This window comes from Sus scrofa, chromosome 13 (genome assembly GCF_054392235.1).
Source record: "Sus scrofa isolate SSC_HxYL_T2T_F1_AM1 chromosome 13, Sscrofa_HxYL_maternal_Yorkshire_Landrace_v2.0, whole genome shotgun sequence".
Taxonomy (NCBI): Eukaryota; Metazoa; Chordata; class Mammalia; order Artiodactyla; family Suidae; genus Sus; species Sus scrofa.
In genome coordinates this window covers 208188643-208203931 of record NC_139395.1, presented here as the reverse complement: position 1 = coordinate 208203931, position 15289 = coordinate 208188643, and the positions used below count along the sequence as shown (strand labels likewise).

Sequence of the window (15289 nt, the reverse complement as noted above, 5' to 3'; positions counted from 1 at the left end):
CTAATGTACAGCATGGTGATTATAGGAATATAGACTTAAATGTTGCTAAGAGAGTAGCTCCTAAATATTCTTATCACAAAAAAGAAATGGTAACTATATGATGGGATAGAGATGGTAGCTAAGGTCACCATGGTAATCATTTCATAATATACAATGTATCAAATCAACAAGTTGTACAGCTTAAATTTATACAATGTTATGTGTCAATTATATCTCAATAAAGCTGGGAGAGAAATAAATAAGGAAATAATGAACACAGTGTGCGTTTTAATTTTTAAAATTTTTTTAATTTTAATTTTTTTTACTTTTTTGGGACTGCAGGTGCAGCATATGGAAGTTCCCAGGCTAGGGGTCAAATAGGAGCTGCAGCTGCCAGCCTCCATCACAGCCACAGCAACACCAGATCCTTAACCCACTGAATGGGGCCAGGGATCAAACCCGCATCCTCATGGATACTAGTAGGGTTTCTTTCCTCTGTGTCGCAATGGAAACTCCCAGTGTGCATTTTAAATACACCATCTAGAAGAGTTAATTTTACATACAGCTGTGTGGTAATGTGTCTATTAAACAAATAGAGATAATAGTGATTCTCTTCCAAAGGACCCTTCATCTTAGAGCTGAAATCTTGTAAAAACATGTCAAGCATAGTAAAACAATATGTAAATACATATATTTCTATTTTAATTATATATACATATTTGTTTAAATAATTAGCAAATTAACCTGATCCTCAGGGGACATCAGTGTAAAAAGCCATGGTCTGGAATGGAAAGAAATGGGTCTGATGGATGGTCCTTCAACTTACTAATTCATATGTTCATAAGCACATCATTAACAACTCTCGGCATTGTTTGTCTCTGTGTAGGCGGGGTATGTCAATACCCTCTTCACAGCATCGTATTTAGCATGCTTAACAGGATTTCTGGGGGTTGCTAAGATAAATTTAAACTACAACACAGATCTTCCACTGATATCTAAGCAACTGAGCAAAAAGAATTGCATCAACAACAACAACAAAAGAATTAAACTAGGAATATACATTTTTTTAAAGTAATAGAAGGAAAGTTACAAGTGACTCCATAGCCAAAGAGAAGCACAGCACAGTTTTGAACCTAACCACTTCTCCTACCAGACTCCACTGTATCCCAGGAGTGTCAGTGAGTTTACAGAAGTCCTGAAGTGTCTCACTAATACCTTCAACATGAACAGAAACAGTGCGAATGCATATTTTTATCTTTTTCCTCTTAACAGAGAAGTAATAGAATGGGTCCTACTCCTGGGTTGAAGCAGGTTAAACGAAGAAAGCAGTCATTGTGGGGAACCCTCTCTGATGACAATGAAGATTCCAGAGCTACATATCAAATTGAAGCACAAGTTGAAGTTCAAGGATCCCCTGTCCTGTGGAAATGTGAATACTTCCTAGCTAGGGGTACTGAACGTGTATAGTTAATAAAATCGTGGAAGCAGAGCAGATCCTAGGAATCCTAAAAGAGAGCTCTTGAGCTAACCAATCAGAGCATCAACATAATCCTGCTGACGCTTAAGCATGGTGAAAAGAAACAGCATGCAAACACATGACAGCTAAAAGGGGAGAAGGAGGGAAAGAAGCAGAACATTGAAAAGGCAAAGAACCTCGGAGTTCCCTTTGTGGCTCAGAGGAAACAAATCTGACTAGTAACCATAAGGACACAGGTTCGATCCCTGGCCTTGCTCAGTGGGTTAAGGATCCAGCGTTGCCATGAGCTGTGGTGTAGGTCACAGACGCAGCTCAGATCTGGTGTTGCTGTGGCTGTGGCATAGGTTAGCAGCTACAGCTCCAATTTGACCCCTAGCCTGGGAACCTCTGTATGGGTGCAGCCCTAAAACACACACACACACACACACACACACACACACAAAAGACAAAGAACCAAAACCAGAAGAAGAAATTACTCAAGGAACAGAAGGAAATTCCTCTAAAAACTGCATTATGCTATTTTATATATATATATATATATATATATGTGCTGAATTACACTTATATATATGTATATATGCATACATACATACACTGCATTATGCTATGAAAGAGCTCAATTATTTCATGGATACAGTAAGATGATTAAAAGATAGGATGAGGAGTTCCCGTCGTGGCGCAGTGGTTAACGAATCCGACTAGGAACCATGAGGTTGCGGGTTCGATCCCTGCCCTTGCTCAGTGGGTTAATGATCCGGCGTTGCCGTGAGCTGTGGTGTAGGTTGCAGACGCGGCTCGGATCCCGTGTTGCTGTGGCTCTGGCGTAGGCCGGCGGCTACAGCTCTGAATAGACCCCTAGCCTGGGAACCTCCATATGCCGTGGGAGCGGCCCAAGAAATAGCAACAATAACAACAACAACAACAAAAAAGACAAAAGACAAAAAAAAAAAAAAAGATAGGATGAGATGAAAACAAAATTTTCATAGCTAAGGCAATAAATTTATGCAAAAATCAACACCATTTCTGAATTTAAAAACATATTAGAACTAGCAAAGGATTTAATAGACATTACTAAAGAACAAATTACTGGCATGTGGAAAATTGCAAGTAATGGCAATAAATGCAGATTAAAAAAAAACGAAGATATTCAAACAATTAAAGAGGAATTTTATGGAGGTCAAAGGCAATCTATTCTAAGAGGAATTGGTGCCCCATAGGTAGAGAATCCAACACATTGATCCAAAAATATGTTAAAAGTTATAGTAGAAGAAAAATAAGCCCTGAAATGCCAAAAAAAAAACAAAAACAAAAACAAAAAAACTGATGTGTGAGAGTGAACGGGCATATTCTGATTGGGCATATTAATTGTGATGGACGACTCAACACTGAAAGACTATCAAACATCAAGAATAAAGAATTACACAGGCATCCAGGCAAATCATGACAATTACCCACAAGGATTAAAAATCACCTACCAACCTCAAACTGCTTGTCTATCCCACTCCCTCCCCCCTCCCCCTTGGCAACAACAAGTCTGTTCTCTACGCCAGGGAATCTGTTTCTGTTTTGTAAATAGGTTCATTTGTGCCATATTTTAGATTCCACATATAAGTGATATCATATGGTATTTTTCTTTCTCTTCTGACTTACTTCACTTAGAATTTATAAGCAATGAGGTCCTATTTACAGAACAGAGAACTATATCCAATCTCTTAGGACAGAACATGATTGAAGATAGTATGAGAAAAAGAATGCATATATATATATATATATATATATATGACTGGGTCACGATGCTGTACAACAGAAATTGAGAAAACACTGTATATCAACTAAACTGTAATAAAAATAATTTTTTAGGTAAATAAAACAGAAAAAAAAAGAACTAAAAATCATGCTGAGCTTCAATTTATCCACTATGACAGTGACAGCCAGATGATGACGGAATAATACCTATATCATTTTAAGGGAATGAAATGTTTTCTTCAGAGTCTTATCTCCAGCTAAAAGCTTGTTCACATTTAAAAGTATCAGGCAGACATTTTTGAATATAAAAGAAATGAGAAAATAGAAAATCCATGACGTCTTATAAAGAACAGATTGCCCAAGGGAAGGGGGCGTGGGGGAGGGATTGGGAGTTTGGGATTCGCAGATATAAACTGTTATATACAGAACGGATAAACAACAAGGCCTTAGAGTTTAGCACAGGGAACTATATTCAATATCCTGTAAAAAATCATAGCAGAAAAGAATATGACAAAGAATGTATATCTACATATAACTAAATCACTTTGCTGTGCAGCAGAAACTAACTCAACATTGTAAATCAACTGTACTTCAATAAACTAAATAAAAAATAAATAGATGAATCAAAATTTTAATCTTGTGAAAGAAGCAGCCATGGGGAAAAAGGTGGTGTTAATTAAGCATGAAAACTTTTGTACCATTTTTTCAAATTCCCTGTACGTTAAAAAGTATTTTGTTCATATTAAAAAGTATTTTGTTCATATTAAAAAGTATTTTGTTCATATTAAAAATTGGGAGGAGGGAGTTCCCGTCGTGGCACAGTGGTTAACGAATCCAACTAGGAACCATGGGGTTGCAGGTTCGATTTCTGGCCTTGCTCAGTGGGTTGAGGATCCGGCGTTGCTGTGAGCTGTGGTGTAGGTTGCAGATGCGGCTCGGATCCCACATTGCTGTGGCTCTGGTGTAGGCCGGTGGCTACAGCTCCGATTAGATCCCTGGCCTGGGAACCTCCATATGCCGCGGGTGCGGCCTTAGCAAAAGAAAAAAAAAAAATTGGGAGGAAAAAAGACTGAGCTATCACATGTAATAAAGTACATTTTTAGTACCATGTTTTGCAAAGATGGTTGAGCTGAATCACAGTCAGTGACATTGAAAAACTAAGAAGCCTCCTTTAGCAGTAATACTTAGCATCATGGCTGGTGATAGGGCTACTGGGCAGCTTCCCACAACCTCATGATGCAGGTAGATATTTATCCGAAATATATTTCTGAATCACAAAAAGACAAGTTTTGATAACAGGGGAATTGAGAGCCTGTGACCAAATCAGAGTCTTGGCATAGGATGGGATTATCAAAGGGGCCATTACGTTACTCAGTAATACTAAAAATAATTATTAGATAATCATAACAAATTTTTGATTCTCTTCTCCCCTAGGAAAAATAAGAAAAACACCATCTCTGTCGTTTGAGATATTGTAGAGCTTGTAGGATGTGGTGTGATGAAAAGATCATTTAACCAAATACCAGGAAAACCGAACTTAGGTTTCACTATATTTGATTATCTATAACTATAATAGATGATATAGATTGAATAAGAAAAAATTCATGTGTCAAGAGTTTAGCTGAGATACTCCAGGGTTTGGCTGCCTCAGTATCCATTTTAGTCTGGCCAAGTGGCCTGCATAGCCTTAAATGGACACTGGCCCTCAATTCCAAGTACATGCTCTAGATGGCAGTCCAGAGACTCACGGACAAACAAAAGCTCCTGAAAAGATTCCCCAACAACCCTTGTTCAACAGCCTCCCCTGTCTCTCACATGGCCTTCCCTTTCTGTGCCCCTTAGATAAGACCCCTAGGGAGCAAAATTCTTTTCTTTTGAATTGCCCAATTTGCCTTAGCCTGGGAACCCCAAAGCACTCCACCCACAGACCATAATAGGTCCTATCTCTGTGAACTCTTCCTTGACCTCACAGGTCCCTGTGTAGAAACTTGAGGCACACAGGGTCCTTTCTCTAGGACCTGTGAGTAATGACTTTCTCTATTTCAATTTCTCTTGTTGAACTGGGGTTCGACATCCAACAACCCTGTGCTCCACTTAACAAATGTTAATTTAACAAAGTCATAGTGAAGCAATCATTTCAAAAGATGCCCACACATGCCTAATAAAATTCAGCACCACATAAAAATATTTTTAGGAGTTCCCGTCATGGCGCAGTGGTTAACGAATCCAACTAAGAGCCATGAGGTTGCGAGTTTCTGTCCCTGGCCTTGCTCAGTGGGTTAAGGATCTGGCGTTGCCGTGACCTGTGGTGTAGGTTGCAGACACGGCTCGGATCCTGCATTGCTGTGGCTCTGGCGGAGGCTGGCAGCTACAGCTCCGATTAGACCCCTAGCCAGGGAACCTCCATATGCTGCGGGAGCGGCCCAAGAAATGGCAAAAAGACAAAAAAAAAAAAAAAATTTAAAGCAACAAAAGGAATACACCTTATTTATTATAATTGTTTCTATGAAATCAAAAGTTGAAATACATGGGGCATTCATTTTAAAAACGGAGAAATAATAAGGATATCTGTTATCACCGTCTTAAAGGATTATTGGTTGTGAAAAACAGAAACTCACTAGAGATAGACCACAAAAATGAGGATTTGTTATAGTCAAATCTAAAAAAGGGGAAATGGCTCCCTATAAATTGAAAAATATTGGACTTTCCCTTGTGGCTCAGCAGGTTAAGAACTCCACATAGTGTCAGTGAGGATATAGGTTTGATCCCTGGCCTCGCTCAGGATCCAGCCTTGCTGCAAGATTGCAGATGTGGCTTGGATCCAGTATTGCCATGGCTGTGGTGTAGGCCTGCAGCTGCAGCTCCAATTCATCTCCTGGTCTGGGAACGTCCACATGCTACAAGAGCAGCTTTAAGAAGGAAAGAAAGAAAGATATTGAGCAGCTTATGTTTCTTTTTCTTTCTTTTGATTTTTTAAGGTTTTATTGAAGTATAGTTGATTTACAATGTTGTGATAATTTCTGCTGAACAACAAAATGATTATACGTGTACACATCCGTTCTATTTCCGATCCTTTTCCCACAGAGATTATCACAGAATATTGGGTAAAGTTCCCTGTGCTATGCAGCCAGTCCCAATTGGCCAATTATTCCTTGTACCTCGGTGTGCATATGCCAATTCCAAACCCCCAGTCCGTCTCTCTCTCCAACCTGTCCCCTTTGGTAACCATAAATTTGTTTTCAAAGTATTTGGGTCTGTTTTTCTTCTGAAAATAAGTTCATTCATACAGAAGGCCAAAAAGCACATGGAAAGATGCCTGACATTGCTAATTATTAGAGAAATGCAAATCAAAACTACTATGAGGTACCACCTTACACCAGCCAGAATGGCCATCATCAAAAAGTCCACAGATAATAAATGCTGGGGAGGGGCAGAGAAAAGGGAAAATTCTCACACTATTGGTGGGAATGCAATTGGTACAACCACTTTGGAAGCAGTATAGAGGTTCCTCAAAAAACTAAAAATAAAACTACAAAACTACCATATGATCTAGAAATCCCACTCCTGGGCATCTCTGTGGAGAAAACCATCATTCAAAAAAGATAACATGCACCCCAATGTTTATTGCAGCACTATTTACAATCGCCAAGATATGGAAGCAACCTAAACGTTTGTTGACAGAGGAATGGATAAAGAATATGTGGTACGTATATACAATGGAATATTAGCCATTAAAAAAAGAATGAAATAATGCCATTTGCAGCAACATGGATGGACCTAAAGATTATCATACTAAGTGAAGTCAGTCAGACAAAGACAAACATGATATGATATCACTTATATGTGGAATCAATCTCTCTTTCTGAGGCTGGATGTTCTCTTGGGTTGGTTTTAGTGGACTGAAGTGTGTGTGTGTGTGTGTGTGTGTGTGCATGCACGTGTGTGCAGGTGTGTGAACTCCCTGGATCCTGACTTTCTGCATGACTGCTTATTCCTGCTCTTGGGGTTTACAGGAGATTTGTGGTTTTCAGAGTGTCAGCTGCAGCCTCAAAAGTTCATACTTCATGGCTCCAGCAGAGCACCACCTCTCAGTCTCTGCTCTTACTGGCTGTCCAATGAACTACCTTCCCTGAATCATGTGCCTATTTTTTATCCAATCAGCCATGACTGAGCTATACTCATGTAGGGCTCACCTATCAAGTGGAACTAAACCTGCAGACAAAACAGTTAGGAAGAGAGGTTGAAAAGCCACAGAAACTAATTGATGTCTCTTCTACGGTTGTTTTTGTAATGCAATTATAATAATAAATGTTCTTAAGATTTGCATGAGAAATAAAAATTCTATTGGGAACTGAAAAATCACTATGCACAATTAGAATAATTACATAACTAAAAGGACCGAATGAATCTGCTTTTGGAGATAAATTGTCAATTAAAAATAATAAAATAACAGTGAAATGGAAAGATAGAACATCAAAAAATTTCATAGAAGTCTTATATTCCAGAATGGGTAGCTAAAATATAAAGGAGATCATTTCTCAATAATAATAAAATTATAAAATATTAACTCAAAGGTTTAATGAAAGCTACACAGAACTTTTATAATGAAAAAATGTTAAGGAGGAAGCAGGAAGAAAAACTTCAGTAGATGAAAAGTTACAATTAGCCCCTGATAAAAAGAGTAATATTTTCCCAAAGTTAACTTATATAGGTATTATAATCCCATTCAAATTCCCAATTGGGAGTGGTGGGAAGATAACAAAATACTCTAAAATTGATTCTGAAAAAACATACAAATTAAATGGAATATTAAAGAAATAGCATGAGTTTTTTAAATACAGGAAAAGCAAAGTCCTACTTTAGGAGAACTGAGTTTTATCATAATAAAACAGCAATTACACAAGTTATTTCTGTTGTAAAAGTAGAAAAAGAGGATGAATAGAACAAAATAAATCAGAAATAGCACCAGCTTTATATTAAAACACCATTGGTTAAAATAAAAATTATTAATAAATTATATTGATAAAAGATACCGATTTTAACATAAATTAAATTAGATATTTGCCTAATATCACCCACTAAAATAAATTCAAACTCCATGAATCATTTTAATAAATTCATAAATATTAGAATAATTAAAATATCTATTATATCTGCAGAGAAATGATAACTTTCTAAAGGTTAAAGTACCAAGTAGAATTACAAAGGAAAGATTAACAAATTTATATACGTAAAATTTTAAACTTTTGCTTAAAAAAATCTTTTACCAAAAAAAAAGGGAAAACCAATTGAAAAGGAAAAAAGAAACAGGAACAATATTTGATATCAATTATGCTAAATATTTCTTCCTACAGTATATAATCTCTCACTGAAACATACAAAATAGCAACAATAACACTAAAATTTAAATAGGTAGCAATCTGTACAAGAAAACACACAAATACATTCAAACAAATGGAAATAGGTTCATTCTCACTAAATATCAAAGATGTGCACACTAAAACAAAAGAATATTAGCATGCTGTTACAAACTGGAAAACGTTTTCAGAAACAGGGCACAAGTCTAATGAAGATGTTATTACACTAGAATTTTTCGGCGCAGTCTGTAACATTGCAAACTGGTACAACTGATTTGGGTGGCGATATCACAAAATGAATATCAAGGGACATAAAACCTTTTCTCATTTTTACCACACTCGAGAGACAGCAGAATGAGCATAAACTCTGAGGTAAGCATACAGGGGTTCCATTTCTGATATCACATCTAAGCATCACTTTTCCTCATTGATGAAAAGGTAACAGTAACTACCAGTAAGATTTCCATGATTAAATATGATAACAATGCCCATAAATGCCTAGCACTTCATAGACACAAAATAGATTTTACTACCTATTTTTCTCTCCCTCTCCTGCTAGCTCACAAAAGACACACAGATATACAGATATACACATAAGAACAGATATACACATAAATATGAACTCACATAATGGGAATGTAAAATGGTACAGCCACTGTGGAATACAGTGTGGAGGTTCCTTAAAAGACTAAAAATAGAACTACTATATGATCCAGCAATTCCACTCCTGTGTATAGAGCCAACAAAAACAAAAACACTAGTTCGAAAAGATAGATGCACCCCAATGTTCACAACAGCAAAATTTATAATTGCCAAGATGTGGAAGCAACATAAGTGTTCATCAACAGATGAATGGATAAATAAGACAAGATATATTTGTACACACACACACACACACACACACACACACACACACACACTGGAATACTACTCAGCCATAAAAAATAATGAAACTTTGCCATGTGCAGCAACACAGATGGCCAAGAGAACACTATGCTTACCATAATGAGTCAGACTGAGAGAGATAATACTTTATGTTATCACATATGTGGAATCTAAAAAGTAAAACAAACCAGTGAACACAACAAAACGGAAAGATTCAGATATATATAGCAAAGTAGTGGTTACCAGTGGGGAGAGGAAAGGGAAGGGGCAAGATAGGGGTGGGAGATTAAGAAATATAAACTACAATGTATAAAATGAATAATCTACAAGGATATATTGCACATCACAGGAAATATAGCCCATATTTTATAATAACTATAATTAGAGTATAGTCTTTAAAAATTATGAATCATAGAGTTCCCACTGTGGATCAGTGGGTTAAGAACCTAACGAGTATCCAGGAGGATGCAGGTTCCATCCCTGACGTTGCTCAGTGGGTTAAAGATCCAGAGTGGCCGCAAGCTGTGGCATAGGTCGCAGATGCAGCTCGGATCTGGCGTTATCATGGCTGAGGTGTAGGCCAGCAGCTGCAGCTCCAATTTGACTGCTGGCCTGGGAACTTCCATATGCCACGGGTGCAGCCCTAAGAAAAAAGTGATTCACTATCTTGTACACCTGAAACTTATATAATAACTTATATAGATTAACTATACCGCAACAAAAGAGCACACACATGAACAGATAAACAGATACATAACATAAACCTGAACTCATTTGCACATAAACAAATACACACATACATGAAAATCTAGTTTAAGGAAATAACTTAAAGCCTAGCACCAATGAAAACTGAAGGGAAATAGCTTGTCATTCCTAAACCATCAAAAGGGCTTGAGAGTTCTCCAGCTACTAGTTTGTCAATATGAAGAAGGCAGATCCAAAGGAACCCAAAAGAAGACAACATCCAGGACAGAATCAAGGACCAGCCCGACCTGGCCCTCACCCATTGCCAAGGGTTAACAAATACTTGTTGGTGTCTAAACTTTCTAAACCTTGCTGTGTACACCTGAGTTCCATCTTAGGAAGAGAAGCTTCTCTTAAAATGCTAAAAACCTAAGTTGCTTGGAAGGGCTTCTTTTTTTAACTCTCCCTCATTCCATAAGTTTATTAGTGGAAAAGTTTGTGGTTTTTTTCTTTTACCAAACTAAAATTGATTTACAAAGTTGTGTCAATTGCTGCCTTATAGCATAGTGACCCAGTCATACATATATCTACATTCTTTTTCTTATACTACCTTTCATCGTGTTCTATCCCAAAGAGATTGGATATAGTTCCCTGTGCTGTACAGAAGGACCTCATTTTAATTCCTCCAACTGACCTCAGCTTTAACTTGCCTTGCATTTAGGTAATTTTTCCCCCACTAACCAGAAGATGAGCTCTCAGGAGGAGCAAAAGATCAGTTGCAGAAAAATAATTATTTTCCTCTGCACAGCACCATTGCAATGTGAGTAAAAATTCATGGATGTTGTGGAAACTCTTTGAAAAAAAACTAATGGACAGGCTAATTTCAGACATTCTTATTCTTAGACTTATGGATTCTACTGCTAAGAGCTATTTATGCCATTATTCTTAAAATGGAAGCAAAAGATGATGATTTCTAGAGGTCTTAACTTAAAACCTTCTTTTATAACAGGCAAGACCAGGAGTTCCCACCGTGGCTCAGCAGGTAGCGAATCCAACTAGCATCTGTGAGGGCACAGATTGGATCCCTGGCCTTGCTCAGTAGGTCAAGGATCCAGCGTTGCTGTGAGCTGCGATGTAAATGCAGTCACAGATACTGTGGCATAGGCTGGCGGCTTCAGCTCCGGTTGCTCTAGCCTGGGAACCTCCACAGGACACAGGTGTGGCCTTAAAAAGACAAAAAATAAATAAATACATGCCGGAAAGCAGATGTCTGAAAGTCCCCTAGGATCCACACATTTTGAATGCTCTCTTTTCACTCTGCTTATCCAGGCCGTTAGTAAACACAGATCCCAGTTTTGCATCTACTGCTGATGTTTTTCCAGCCTCTATTATTGCTTTCAGTTTGTTCCTCCATTTCCTAATTGCTCCCTTGTTTCTTTAACTGTTTATAGTTCTAGTTCCTTCCTCCTCCCCACCCCCACCCCCGCACCCCCACTCCCCCACACCCCCCCCCCCCCCACACACACACACACACAGTGTTGCAATGATTTCCAGCTGCAACACTCTTTCAAATATTTCTGGGGGGGAAAAAAATCTCATCTTGTACAGAAATAGCCAACCTCAAAGCGACTCATTTTTATTGTCCAGGCCTTTCTATGATTGAAAGACCTTTTCATATTATTCATGAGTCTAAACTGATTCATCCATATAATTTAGATTTTAAGCTTTTAGGTTAAGGACTACAATTTCCTAATGACATTTTCAGTGCTAGGTAGTGAGTCTGCAGTGAAATTGATGTTCTTTCTTAAAAAAGAAATGTTAGCACTTACCCCACCTTTTAACTTAGGCTGCAAAACTAAAGAAATAGGTTTATGTTCTTTAAGGTGGGAAAGATTCTTAATAACTGCCTGAAGTGACAAACTGTAATAGGAAGTGGATTTTGTTGCTAATGGATTTCTGCTTAATGAAATCACACGTTTATGTAAATTTAATACAGGGAAACCATTATGTGTGGGTGTACTGCTTTTCAGAACTTTCTTGTTTTGTCCATTCTAAAACGAATACATGTTCATTATAGGAAATAGACAAAAAAGGAGAGAGAAAAAATCAACCACACTCCCACTCTACGAAATAATATCAATGTTAACACTTGGTGAATTGATTTTCTTTTTTGTGTGAATCTAAATGGAATGTCGGGTGTTTTCTTTTTTTCTCTTCAGTTTCATGTAATTGTATGCATTTTATGACATTTTATAAATGCATAAGTATATCCATTTATATGTCTATATAAATATATATTTTCTATGGAAAGAGCCTTGCCTTCTTTACTCTGGCGTGCACATTTCTCCTCTCATCAATTTGTACGAAAGCACTTTGAAAGGATTACATAATATCCCACCGAGTGGTACTACTTGACCTTATTTATGTATGGTATTATGTGGCATGTTAAAATGGTTTCTAGTTTTAGCTATTATATAAAATAGCAAAATAACATCTCTAAACAGAAAGCTTTTTCATTATTTGGGCTTGGTTCCTTAGGACTGATTCTCAGAAATGGAGTTATTAGTTGAAGGTATAGTTTACCAATTTTTTTCCAAAAGATAGGCAACAATTTGCACTGCCTCCTTCAATGTGTGAAGGTTCACATTCTGTGGCACCTTACCTTACTAGCAGCAAATAGTCTCATGGAAAATAAATTATGTTTGTGAACTTGCTGGGAAGGAACAGCATTTTGTCATCTTCATTTGCAAGTCTCTGATCACTATAATACTGAAAATGTTTCCGTATGCTCATTTATTAGGTGGTGCTCATCTTTTAGGATTTTCTGACAGAGTTTTGCACCTTCTTCTGTTTAGTTTTAAACTTTCTATTATTGGTTTTTGTGGGGTTTTTTTATAATAAAAAAGTGAACCTGATTCATCTTTGATTCCAACAGTTCCCCAAGTGTTTGCTTCTTAATTATGATTTTTTTGTAGACATGGTTTTTATTTCTGTGGTATTAAAATTTATCTTTGCCTTTATGGTTTTTCAATCACTTTTCAATTTAGTTCGTCTTCCCTCATCTGAAGATTTGATAATTTTCCTCTAAACTTTTTAAAGTACATGACCTTTACATTATTAGTTTCTTTCACCCTCTTAGAAATTATATTTGATGTATGTTATGAGATCAAAATCCAAAGATATTGTTTGTTGTAAACAGGTAACCAATTGTCCCAGCATTATTTATTAAATTCTCCTTCCTTTGAGCATTTTTTTGTGGTCCTTCTTGGCCATACATGGAAACCTATGTCTTAGAGAATTCATTTAAGCTATCTGGTTCTGGTGACTGGCCTGTATCAGGTCTATAGGGCTTAAAGTATTCTAGCTTTGTAATATGTCTAATGTACAGTTCCTCATCACTCATAAATATTCTTCCATAACAAGAGGTTTCATTATTCTTTTTAAAAGTTTTATTCCTTTTTTGGTAGTGAGCTAAATAAAATAATGGCATAGTAATACGTTATTGTAATAGTGAAATTACAATGAAATCTAATAGGATGAAACCCTGAACCAAATTTCATAAAATGAAGGACGGCACATGAATATTTTCATAAAATGTTCATTGAAAACTAAATTGGTAGAAACTTTCTTCAGAAAAAAAATTGTCAATTGTATGTCACCTTAAAGAAGTGGGAATTCAGCCCTATTTATGGAAGGTGTACAATAGATCTCCATAGCTCTACTTTATCATTGCATATTATTACCTTTTGTGAGTTGCTTTTTTTTTTTTTTTTTTTAGGGCTGTACCTGTGACATATGGAGGTTCCCAGGCCAGGGATCGAATCTGAGCCGTAGCTGCAGGCCTACACCACAGCCACAGCCACATTATATCCAAGCCATGTCTGTGACCTCCACCACAGCTCACAGAAATGCCAGATCGTTAACCCACTGAGCAAGGCCAGGGGTTGAACTCATGTCCTCATGGATACTAGTCAGGTTCATTACTTCTGAGCCACAATGGGAACTCCCCGTGAATTGTTTCTTGATACTGTTTTATTTTAATAGATATTTTTTATTAGACTAACCAAGTTCCCTCCTAGTCCTAGTTTGCTCAGATATTTTAACAGGTGTTGAATTTTATAAAATTCCTGAATCCAAAAAGATATGATTTTTTCTCCTATATTCTGTTAATGTGGTAAATTATTTTTTAAGTTTTATTAAAGTATAGTTGATTTACAATGTTGTATTAGTTTTACATGTACATCAAAGTGAATAAGTTTTACATATATATTCATTCTTTTTTATCATATAGGTTATTACATATTACAAACTATTCAGTAGATTTCCCTGTGCTATACAGTAGATTCCTGGTAATCATCTATTTTATACAATAGTGTATATATGTTATTCCCATCCTCCCAATTCCTCCCTCCCCTTGACCCCGGTTTCCCCTATAGATCGCTTTCGAAATTCATGAGTTCGTTTCTATTTTATAAATAATTTTTATATCACTTTTATTAGATTCCACATGTAAGAGATATCATATTTGTCTTTCTTTGTCTGACTTACTTCACTAAGTATGATAATCTCTAGGTCCATCCATGTTGCTGCAAATGGCATTACTTCATTCATCCTTTTTTATAGCTGAATAATATTCCATTGTATATATGAACATCTGCTTTATCCATTCCTCTGTTGATGGACTTTTAGGTTGCTTCCATGTCTTGGATATTGTAAATAATGCTATAATGAACATTAGGATGCATGTATCTCTTTGAATTATGTTTTTTTCTTTCTACAAAGTTCTTCCCAAAAGAATCCCATCAAGGAGTTCCTGCTGTGGCTCAGCAGTAACAAACCCAACTAGTATCTACAAGGATGTGGATTTGATCCCTGGCCTCACTCAGTGGGTTAAGAATCTGGCATTGCCATGAGCTGCAGTGTAGGTCACAGATGCAGCTCAGATCCCATGTTGCTGGGGCCTGTGGCTGTAGCTCTGATTTGACCCTTAGCTTGGGAACTTCCATATGCCAGGAGTGTAGCCCTAAAAAGCCAAAAAAAAAAAAAAAAAAAAAAAAGAATTCCATCAAATCTTCAACAATTACACTAAAATGATAAATTAATTTGAGACAAGTTAATTTAATAATATTTGAACCTACCAGTCAATAAAATAGTATACCCT

The 15289-nt window shown here is 36.8% G+C and overlaps 1 long non-coding RNA gene across 1 annotated transcript in view; it reads right to left on the bottom strand.

Moving 5' to 3' along the window:
- The window catches only part of LOC146397853 (uncharacterized), a 137258-nt gene that overhangs the window by 98161 nt on the left and 23808 nt on the right, over window positions 1–15289 (bottom strand). The gene's annotated exons all lie outside the window — the stretch shown is intronic.